Raw genomic sequence first — 11,725 nt, 5'->3', positions numbered from 1 at the left:
ATGTATTTATTTGTTCTTCTATTCACTACACATAATTATGCTATCTGTGAATAAAGACAGCTTTATTTCTTCCTTTCCAATCTTATTTTCTCTTCCATTCCTTCTCTCTCTTGTGCAATAGGAATTCATAACTCAGGCTGGCCTTGAACTCACAATCTTCTTGCCTCCACCTCCTGTGTGCTGGTCTTACAGATCAGTACTACCATTCCTGGAACTTCCTTTCCAGTCTGCATGGTTCTGTTTTCCTTGCCTTGTCGAATTGGTGGTAACTTCAGTTCAATACAATATACAGGCTGAGACTTAAGTTCTCAACAAGTCCTTATGTTATGCTATGATTCACACTTAACTCTTCTGGCTGTCTGGGAACAAGGAGATTGAGATTTCCAAGAGGAAGAGGGAGATGGTTTAGCTTCAGAGAATGGAAGATCTGGATGAATTTGGAGCTAGAGTCACAAACCTCCCTGTGGATAAAGATGAGAGATGGTGAGGGTACCAAGGATAACCACTGAAGTCATTTGGAGAGGTGGAAGAGCTTCCCCTCGAGCTGAGGAGACTGGGATGGCAGCTTTGCCACCTCCTTTTCAATATGCTATATGACACTTTTGATCTTTGGAAGGGTAGCTGTAATAATGCAGTTTAAAACACTAGGAGACAGCATGACTTAGATGTGGTTCAAAGCTATAAAAGCAGACAGGAGAGGAGAGAAGCAGAGAAGAGAATTGAGAAGAGGAGAGAGATTAAAAACAGCCTGTGGTGGTTTGGATGAGAGCGGCCTCAGGAGGCTTATGTATTTGCATGCTTGGTTGTTAGTTGGCAGAACTCTTTGGGAAGGATTAGGAGGTTTGGTGTGGCCTTGTGGGAGGTGTGTCACGGAGGCCACTCCCTGAAGATTCAAAAGTCCATGCCATTCCCAGTTAGACTTCTCTCTGCTTCATGCTTGTAGATCAAGATGTAGGATCTCAGCTACTGCTCCAGTGCCATGCCTGCTTGCCGGCTGCCATGCTTCCCACCATAAAGATCATCAACTCTCACCTTCTGAAACTGTGCGCCCCCTAATAAGCTCTTTCTTCTAGAAATTGCCTTCATCAGTGTGTCTTACCACAGTAACAGAAAATAACTAAGACAGAAATAGGGATTAAAGAAAGATACATTAGTTGCTTTTTTCATGACCACTGGCGAGAAGGCAGGGGTAGTGAGAGGCTGTTCTTTCCTGTCCTGGAGGATCAGGAAGCAGGGAAGAGGGAACACGGAGCTGAGCCCGTGCCCTCACAGATACAACAAAAGGTGTGGTTCACTAATGCCCTCACTGCATTTCAAGTGCACCCGCGAATTAACCATCAAAAAAGATGAGCAGGTATCAGGAAAGTAAACAGATAGCAAGCAGCCAGGCAAGAGAAAGGCAAAAGAGAACAGTTGTCCCTTGATATCAAAGGAGGATTGATTCCAAGATCTGCACGTGTACTAAAATCCAGAGATGCGCCAGGCTCTTATATAATATGGCATAGTATTTGCATATAACCTATGCAGACTCTCATAAGTACTTTAAATCATCTCTAGATCAGTTTTAATACTTCGTACAATGTAACTGCTGTGCTAATAGCTCTTATACTGTTTTGTTTAGGGAATAATGATGAGAAAAAAATTTGTGTTCAGTACAGATGTAATTTAAAAAAAAATCTATTTTCCAATGTTGGTTTAAAGCACTGATGTGGAAATCCGCAGATCTGGAGGCCTGACTATATGGTTTATTATAAGACTCTAAAATGCAAGTGTTCCCAGAAAGAAAGAGCTGGTTAATGTGTAAGATGCTGCGGAGTAGGGAAAGTAGGACAAGGACAGAGAAGCAATCATGAGCGCTGGCATTGCAGGCCTCCTCTGTAGAGTCGAGGCGGGCCTTTCTGCGGAGCAATAGAGCTAGAGGCCTATTGGGTGGATGGAGAGTTGTGCGGCACCACGTGGTGCTGATGGTGGAGGTGACGGAGGAAACCTTTCTCCTTCACCTCTTCAAGCTTTGAGGTGCTCTTGGTGATCAAAGACCTCACTGGCCACAAAGCAAAATATAGGCTCAGTGTCCTGCAAGGCAGGGCTTGGGGGCTGGCAGGCAGGGTAGATCAACTGAGCTAGGGAGGATAAAGCAAGTGTAGGAATCCCTTCTTGGTGTTGCAGTGTGGTGCTACGTCTCTACGGCAAGACCCTCACTGTGACCGTTGGTCTGTTTCTTTCTAGCGGAGGTGAGCTCCAAGGAAGGTGAAAGGGCGGGCTCCAGGCTTGTTCAACGCCATGTCCTGCCTGTGTGTGTTATTATCCCGAGAAAGTCACAACGCTTTATACAGTTGGCTTTAGGATGGAAGCTATACACACACGTTGGGAATCCGCAGGAAATGAGGGTTATCTTTTGACGCATTTTACTCTGGTTCGTACCCACGTGCATTTGTTCTTGCATAACCTCTATCATTGTTCACTGAATGTTGTGTAATGCATACTTTCTATCTTGATATATGGCTTTCGTGGTAAAATTGCATGGTGTAACGTCTCTTGGGCAAGCAATTCTATGTATGGTCATTTGGGTCATATCTAATATTTATAAACAGCATTATATTGAATTTCTATAGAAATAGAACTTACTCAATCCATTTCTACAAAACAAATAATTGCATGTTTTTGGCATTTATAGCCATATTGTTGGTGGGAGATCAACTGGACCCGCCCGACTTAGAATACCCAGTCCAACACTCCTAACTGCCTACACATTCGTCATTTAATTAAAAAAAAAAAAAAAAGATGCACCAAAGAGGGGTCTCATCATAGCTTCAATTTGTCTTTCTTTTGGTGGTTAAATAAGATGCTCATTTTCCCCATCTGTTCATTTACTGATTCTATTTCTCTCCATGGGAGCAGCTCCCAAAGAGGGATTCACATTGGTATCTTTCTCAGCAAGGTCTCTGAATGGCTCCCTCATCCTTGCCTGAACTGTCCTTACCTACAGGGCAGAAGGTGCCCTCTAGGACACCATAGTCTCTCTCCTTAGCCACTTCCTGTGGGCCTCACAGAAACTTCAGGAAACACCTCTTAACTAATTTATTAGTCTAGTCCCCACTGACTGCTCAGAATTATTTAGTCTGTCTCCATCTACTGCTGTGTCCCCAAAGGAGATTCTGGGTTTTAGTTTGACTTGCTGTGCTTTCTTCTATGTATCTCTATTTCTTCCTCCCTCTCTATCTCAGTTCGTGAGACCCTCTTCCTAGAGTACTTCTACTTCCTCCTTGCCTGGGTCATGTCAAGACTCAGGCTATGCCTGAGACATAGCCTCTTCAGTCAAGCTTTCTTGGATTTTCTTCCAGTCCACCTTGCCTCCAGCCTGCCTCGAAGTGTCTGAAGCATCTGCAGTAGGTAAGGATCTCAAAAAAAAAAAAAAAAAAAAAAAAAAAAAAAAGCCATCAGTACTGCAGTAAGTAATTTTTCTCTCCTTCCATTCAACTTCTGAATAAGTTGAAAAAGGAAGTCCAACAGAGGTCAAAACGTCTCTTATTAGTATTATTATTTTGGTGATACAGGCTTTGTGGAGGAAGCAGCTTAGTGTGGAGCTAAATAGAGCTACAAACTGACCCCAGAATTATTTTTCTATCCCTCCCCAAGTCTCAAGTGCTCTGAGGGGGTTGCTCATATGCCATAGTCATTAGAGGCAAATAGATGGAAGGGGACACCAGGAATGAGGTATTTGCTGCCCTTTCCACAGAGGATCCCTCAAGAAGAAATGCTAAATCTCATCGGCAAATATGATTTTGTCACTTTGTGAATGTTACTGCCTCAGCTACACATTGACCACTTTAAGGTCCAAAGTATGTAGCACTTCTTATCTACTCTGCGCTTTTAGTCAGGTGAAAAAGAGATTCACTTAGCAAGCACACCCACTCCAGCCAAATCTGAGACTCTGCTCTCTTTTGAGGGCCTCGTTTCTCTATCGATGACGGCCTAGTTATGCAAGCAGAACTCATGGGAACGGGTTAGGAAGCTTCCATGAGGGTGCAGGAAATGAGGACACTGTTGTCCTTGCACTAGAATAGCGGGGACACCCAAATGAGAGGTAGCCTAACTCACAATTGTGTCAAGAGCTTCCTGAGCCTTTACTGGACTTTGTGGTGGATGACCAGTCAACAAAAACATAGGGAAATGACATATTTTTCATTTGTCAGGGATTCATGGACAGAGCCAGGTTGCTGATTCTGCTGGTCCACTGCCTGCTGCTGCTTTGTAGAGGAATCTGAGCCCTCACAGAGTCTGGAGCCCACCTGCTAATGCCTGGATTCCAGAGCTGTGGGTGCACACACATCATTGCACCATGTAGAGTTAGAAAAAGATCTCTCTAAAAATAACCACCGAGGAATATTTAATTTGATAGCAAGACTGTGACTAATCCATGAAACAGAGAGTCTGTGTGACAAGACACAGTACAATAATGGGGAGAAATTCATGTTTGACCTTTAAGCAAGTGCAAAATGAAACATATCTATGCCTCAGCAGTCGAGGACCCTGTGGCTGTAGGGAGAGTGACTATGAGCAGGGGATTTGATCGTCGTGGTGAACGGATGGCATTTACAGATCTCGAGGGTGTTGTATCATGAAGATAGAATGGGGAAATCAATATTTTTGGTGTTAAATAGAGAGAGGAGGCTGGTGCTCATCTAAGTGCTGGCTGATAAAAGGCAGATGTGGACAGCCAGCTGAGCAGCCTGGCTTGGCAGAAAGGCAGGTCCTACAAATCTGTGGAGACCCGGTGTTTCTGGGTCTAACATGGGGAGAGCAGCAAGATTCCAGTGAACTTTTACTCCATGCCATGCTCTTTGTTAAGGATTTTTACAGGCATTATCTTCATAGGCATCTCTTGTACTGAAAGCATTATAATCTTCACTTGCTAGATGGAAATGGGTTCAGAGAGGTTCAATTACTTGCTTAGGGTCACACAGCATGAGAATGTCCAGAGCTGAATGGGAGCCAGGTCTGAGTCCAGAGCCTTAAACTCTATTCTTTATTACAAAGTTACTTGAAATTTGTAGTAAGATTAGGAGTGGTCTGGAGTGACTAGGGCCGGGGATGGGAGATCTGAGTTCAAGGCCATCCAATGATGAGTTCTCATAAAAATTTTCAGAGGATCCTGGCATGGCGGATTGGTAGAGCAGTATTACTTCTCTGATTGTTTTATAATTCATGACTGTGCATAATAAATTCTGATCCATCGCCCTCAATGTTAATTGAAGGGTAGTTTCCATTTCTTCAAGTTTCTCTTCCTCAGTGGCAACAACGTGGATACTGTTTCTGTTGCTCTCTGGGTCAGGACCTTGCATTTTCTAAGCACATATTCAAGGTCTGTTCTCATGACTCTTTCAGGGTTTGTTTTTTTCACTCTCTACAGAATGTTTCTCAAGGAAAAAAAAAAAATCAGCAATGGTCCCTGATCGGATTCAGGCCCAGCTGTTTCCCAGCATGCTTAGCGCTCTTTTTTTCCTTTGCATGCGCAGAGTTGTAGGGAAACGAACAAACTGCTAAGTCTGCACCTGGAGCAGTGGGTCCCTGAACTCTTCTGTGGTTCTGGAGCCTAGGCTGTGTCCTTCTGAACCTGAGAAATGAGGGCTGGAGTCCATACTTGTAGGCTGTGTAGAGAAAAAAGAGGGATTAGCCCAGGGAAGAGAGAGAGGCCTGGAGTGATTCTGGGTGAGGAGGGGCCCTAGTTTGATTTTTATATAGTTAGTCTTTATTTGGTGTTCAGAAAGTTGGGAAATGTGCAGAGAGAAGCTCTGAGCCCGGTACTCAAGTGGACTCTTGCTAAACATACTCAAGATTTCTTCTAAAAGCTTTGTCTGCAGGCTGTATCTTACTCATGTGTCTTAGCATGGCTTTTCAGGGCCTGACAATGTCTAAAGCACAATGTCACAAGAGCCACCAGGGTCTCAAGATCTGTACCTACCTTTTACTGCAGACACCTCTCTTCCCACTCTCTGCTTATCTGCCTACATCCTAAGCACCTTCGGCAGCTTTTCTAGTACACCTACCTCCCCAAAGCTCTTTCTGTCTAGAATGTTTTCTTCTTTATTTGGCTGATTCATCTGCTTCACTAGCCTCCAATTTAAGTATCATTTCCTCCAGGAAGTCTTCCCTGACTTGCAAACTAGGTCAGGCCCCCTGACTGGTGCTCCCTTCCTACATTAGTCTTGAGTCTCTGATTAGAGATTTGCTTATGTGGTAACTGGTTCATTTTCTCTTTCCCATGATTAGATTATAAACCCTTTGATGAAGAAGACCATGAATATCTTCTGTCATGACCCTTGTCCATAATAAGTGAAGGAATGCTGCAAAAAAAAAATCTCATATTCTATGTGGTAAGCATAGGAATAAGGCCTCAGTTCCCTTCTTGGTCACAGTCCCACAGCAATCGAGATACTGGGCAAACAACGGCTTCGTCAAGGAAGCAGGCTTTGTTTTGCACTTCAGTGAGTTGGTGAATGCATTGCAATTGGTTGCTTTTTATGTGTAGAGAAATTACCTCTGTCCTGATTTGCAATATCTGTGCTATTTTGGGCTGTTTTTCTCTTTTGGGCCTATTTGTATTAGAGCAATAATTTCACCATTTGGCTACACAGAGGCTCAATTAATATTACAAATATGGTCCCATAAAATTCACTTCTTGACATTAGAATGTTTTGTTGCTAATTACTCTCCAAGGTTTTTAATTTCAATCCCCCCTTGGTGACTTAGTGTAGAAATTCAAGGGCAAAGTTATTTCCCCCAAGAGGAAAGAGAACTAAGCAATACCAAGCTTCTATCTGTTTGCCCTTCCTTCTGGGGGTATCTCACTTTGTATCCTGTTTTTGCTCATTTCCTTAGTCAAAAAATAATAAGTAAACGAGAGCTTTATTGGAACAAAGATATAAAAGGAAAGCCTTCTTTTACTACTGTATTCATTCAAAGGACATTTACTGAGTGCCTACTATGTGTGACAGACATCCTCTGGGTTAGGCATTGAGGATGAAAAAGAAGGACATCATGTTACTGTCTCCAAGGAGCTCAGTGCTAGGTGCTTCAGGTTCTCAGGCACATTTGGACACATCTTGGGCTGTTCCTCATGGTGGGACTAGATAGCTACAGCCCATCCAGAGACGCCCTATTAATCTTCAGGGGCTGAAGTCAGAAGAACCTTGGTTTTTCCCTCATTTGAAGACACTGGCTAACTGCAACAACAACAAAAAAAATCTGCATTTTAATAATATTTTGAATGGGTTGATTAAATAGGAACAGATGGTTAAAGTTTGTCATTTTAGGAAAAATAATGAAATATTGCACTGCTTAATCTGTTTCTCTTTCACACTCTTCTCTATTCCCTCCCCACTGCATAGATATTCATTGCAAAAACAACTTAAGGCAAAATGCTAATAATGCTTTTTTTTAGCCACTTCAGGTCTCCTTACCTGAAAGGACCCTAATGCGGGCAGCTATCTCTGTGTGTTGGGTTAGCCCTTTGTTCTTGGGCTGCCTCAGAGGCAGCTTCTTACAAGGTGTCAGTTTGGTGGGAGAGTGGCTACCTTAGGTGTTTGCCTTCACAAAGAAAACTAGCTCTGCAGGTGTTCTACCAACCAGAAGAGGCTCCTACCTGGAGGGTGCCAGTAGAGCAGAGGTTAATTGTGTGAGTCTCATTCTTTGCTCCTGGGCTTTGTGCAGGTAGAAGTTCCTCCTGGTCAAGGGAAGGCAGGGTGCTGCTTCTGTTTGCATTCTATTTAGATTTGCCTCTATGCCAAATGCATTTATCTGAAGTTTTCTTACCATTCTGTTTAGACAGAGCATCATTTGAGATCAACTGCTGGGAGAGAAAAGTGAGTGCTGCTTTTTCACGCTTACCAGAAACTCTTGGGAGAATGAGCATCGTGTGCCACATACCCACAGCTTGCCGGCTTCAGTAGCGAAAGCCTCCAGAATGCTCCCGGATAAACATCATCTTTGTGGCCACACATTGTTTTATGAGCTGAGTCATCAGCCTGGCTGGCTCCTTAAATGCTGCTGTCTGAATCTTCAGGCAGAAGGGAACAAGAAGGCTTGAAGTGCAAGCTGACAGAACAGTAGAGAGGGTCAGCCTCATCTGCCAAAGCTGATGAGGGATTTGCCATTACAGAGTTTGCTCATGGTAAAAGGATTATTGATCAACTGAGGAAATATGATACTTTTCTGCATTTCTTATACACTATTTAGGAAATCTGTTTCATTATAGCTACTTTTAATAGCCACTAGTATTAAGGGATTTCCTGATGAAAATTTGATTCTTCCCCAGTCATCAAGTTGCAATTTATCATTTAAGGTAACGGGGCAAAACCAAGAGTGATGGTGACATGACAGGCCAAGCTGTCTGCAGACTTCCTTGTTTCTTAAATTGTTCTACCGTGGTTGCCTCTTTATATAGCTGTTCAGTAAGATGTCTCACAATCAAAGCTGATGTTCTTATAATAAGGACATTTATTCTGATTGGGAGATTTGTGATTTGCTAAAACATCCCGGTTCTCTTTGTCATCCTAAGTTATTATGGCTTCCATAGAAATGCAGGTAGAGTATGTGACATCCCTGTTAGGTGCCAGCCCCCGTTAGCCTCTGTGTGGGCTAAAATAAATGAAATCCACTGAGGAATAAAATGGATGGATGTCAATGTGCCAAGCAGACACATTCCATGTTTTAGAGCAAGGTGGAGGAGTAAATGCTACAGGGGAAAAAGGCCCTGATAGTAGAGAAAAACTTTGATGGAGGGCAGCTGGGGAGTCTTTCTGGAGAAGGCATGAGGATGAGCCACGAGTTTCAAGCAGAAGAGGTTGTGGGTTGTGGGCTATAGTTCACAAAAGCCCCATCAAATCAAGATGGTAGATACACATCCAGTGTTTGGAATTAGGACAGCTCTGGAGGGTTCCGAGAGAGCAATTTTAGGTGATAAGCTTAGAAATCAGATCGCGAGGGGCTGAGAACCAAATACATTACACTGACACAAAAGGACCTGGAACAGACAGTTCTGTTCTGAAGTCACACAGAAGAGAGGCAGAAGAATGGATGGTTGAGGAGTCGTGAGGCTACTGACAAGCTGGTTGTCCTAGGGTAGCAGGGCAGGGTGAAAATGGGAGACAGGCTTCCAAAGGAAGAGCAAGAGCCTGGGTGTTGGCAGGAACACAAGAAAACCGGCTAAAGAGGACACAGAGGTCAGGAAGGATTCTGATTTTTCAGATGCAAGCTGGAAATCAGCTTATGGCTGAGAGGGTTGTGCGTTGAGGGTTGTCAAGTGGACGTAGAGCCTGAGGAAAGGAAGGCTCAGACCAGATGCTATAGGGACAGAAGAGCAGGTGCACGGTCCTGCTGAGGTCTGATTCTCCACAATGTATGCCATGTCCTTTCGCTTTATTTCAAGAAAACAATCTAAATTTAGTGCGAACAGCAAGAGTAAAGGAGTCCAAATGTCCTTTTACTCCTCCTTGCTCCCACCCCCCACTTTCTCCTCTTACAGGTTGGAGTAAACTTTGGGAAAACTGGACCTTAGGCTCTGCAAATGTCCTATGTTCACCAGTCAAGGGAACAGAAGTAGAGGATGAAATAAGAGTTTCATGGCTGTTTAGAAGACTTGTGTTGCTTCGACCCACCAGGTGGTCAGGGCCCTCTGGAGAGAGCTTTGTGGGAATGTGGTTCCATTATGTGGTATGCCCTCCATGACTGACACTGTCCTGGGGGGTGGGGTGGTCTATGTTCCTGGAAGAGCTAGCTAAATAAATAAGGGAATCTCTGTTGTTTTGCTTTGGTTCCTGATCCCTCTTCCACTTTCAAAGTGTATCTGGTTATTGACAAATGCAATTGTTCACAGAGAAGAGATTTTCTGGGCAGGAGTGGCAGCCTTCATTGGTGGAGGAAAGAGTTCATAGATCATGAGGTAGTGATGAGGACAGTCAGGACACTTTGAAGAAGAAACCAACAAGATCTAGCAATTACTAAGATACTTACTTTTGAATTAAAAAAAAAATTTAAAAAGCAAGGTCTCTGTCTGTAGCCCAGGTTGGTCTCGAACATAGGAGTCTTCTGCCTCACTTTTCAGTACTATAATTACAGGTGAGTGTCACCGTGGCAGTGGCACCAGAATGTTCTTATTCTACCCTTGCTTGTCAGTTAGTGGCCATGCACTAAATGTTGAATTGTGTGGGGGCTCAGAGGCCAGAAAGATGACTTTAGCCTAAAGCTTGCCTACAAGCCAATACACTGAGAGTCCTATGGGAGAAAGATTAGAGCTGTTAGATACAAATGGATACCTGAAATCCCAGACAAAACAGGTAAGGGGGAGACTGGATAAATGGCGTTGGCACTAGGGTACTGCTTTTCCAGGGGACCTTTAAGGCTTCCTGGAATAGAGATGCTGAGGTGGGCTTTGAAGAACAGGGCATCCAAGAGTGATAGCGAGGCATGACACCAAGGTTTTGAACTTAGAGTGCTGGTGACAAGACATGATTGGATACGTGCTGGTTTTACACGTAGAGTCCCGAAGTTCCCGGTGTTGGCCGAGCAGTAGGGATCCTAAGGTCATGTTGGTAGCCTTCAGAGCAATGGATTCTTAGGAGGGGAAGGGGGAAGAAAGTTCTATAAGGGAGCCGCAACTCAGGAGGGCTGGAGGCCCCACAGGCTGTGGCATAGATCTGGTGTAGACGACCAGACACAGTTCGGAGAGGAAAGGTTTCTTTGCTAGGAAGGCTGCTGAGCTTGCTCAGGCCCCACACTCTCAGCACAGCAGCCAATTCAACAAAAGGACCCAGGAGGTGTTAAGAGGCCTTGGCCTAGATAAGGCACCCTAGGAGGCCGGGAACGCGTGCCCTTGGTTGCTCTGAGGCGATCCCACTCTGCCAGACCCTCCAATGGCAGTAGAGGACCTTTCAGAGGAGGCGGCTGTCACAATGAGACGAGTTTAAAGACGATGGCTCCCTTTTTGCCGGTTCTCCCCTCTCCGACCGGAGGGCGATCGGCCATCTCCGTGCGCCTGGCGGGAGGCACCGTGCCCTTCCACACGCAGGACCGCGACCCCCCTTGGCGCTGGCCGCAGCCAAGGGCTCCGGGTGGGCGGAGGGACCCGGCCTCCGAGGCCGGGCTAGCCAATAGCCTCTCGCAGATTTCCCTCCGCTGGCCCGCAGCGGCATCTCGTGGATTCGCGCGCGGGCTCGGGCGGCGCGAGCCCGGGTCCTGCGAGCCCCCGCGCGCCAGGGAGCGGCGCATGCGCGGGCGTCCTGCGAGCCCGCTGAGGCGAGGCGAGCCGCGGCGGCGCCGGGGAAGCCAGCGGCGGGGCGGTGAGGGAGCGAGCGGCGGCGGCGCGGCGACGGACAGGGGCCGAGCCCTCGCCCGAGGAGGAGCCGGGGGCTGCTCGGCCGCCCGTGCAGTGTCGCGGGCAGGACCGGGCGTCCCGAGGTGGCGGCGGCATCCCGGACGGCCTGGGAGGGATGCGCCGCCTGCCGCCCCGCGCCGCCTGACCGCCCGCCCCCGCCTCGCCTCGCGGTGCGCCACAGCCGGGCCCGCGGCCGCCCCTGCGGGCCGTCCCCTCCGCGCCCTCGCCCAGCCGCCGCGCCCGGCCCGGCCATGTGGACCCCCACGGAGGAGGAGAAATACGGCGTAGGTAGGTGAGGCCGCGGCCCGGCAGCGGCGCGGGGGCCGGGGGGCGCCTGCCCCAGCCCCGGGCCCC

This window comes from Psammomys obesus, unplaced genomic scaffold (assembly GCF_907164565.1).
Source record: "Psammomys obesus unplaced genomic scaffold, mPsaObe1.curated_primary_1811, whole genome shotgun sequence".
NCBI lineage: Eukaryota > Metazoa > Chordata > Mammalia > Rodentia > Muridae > Psammomys > Psammomys obesus.
This window is presented reverse-complemented; position numbering follows the sequence as displayed.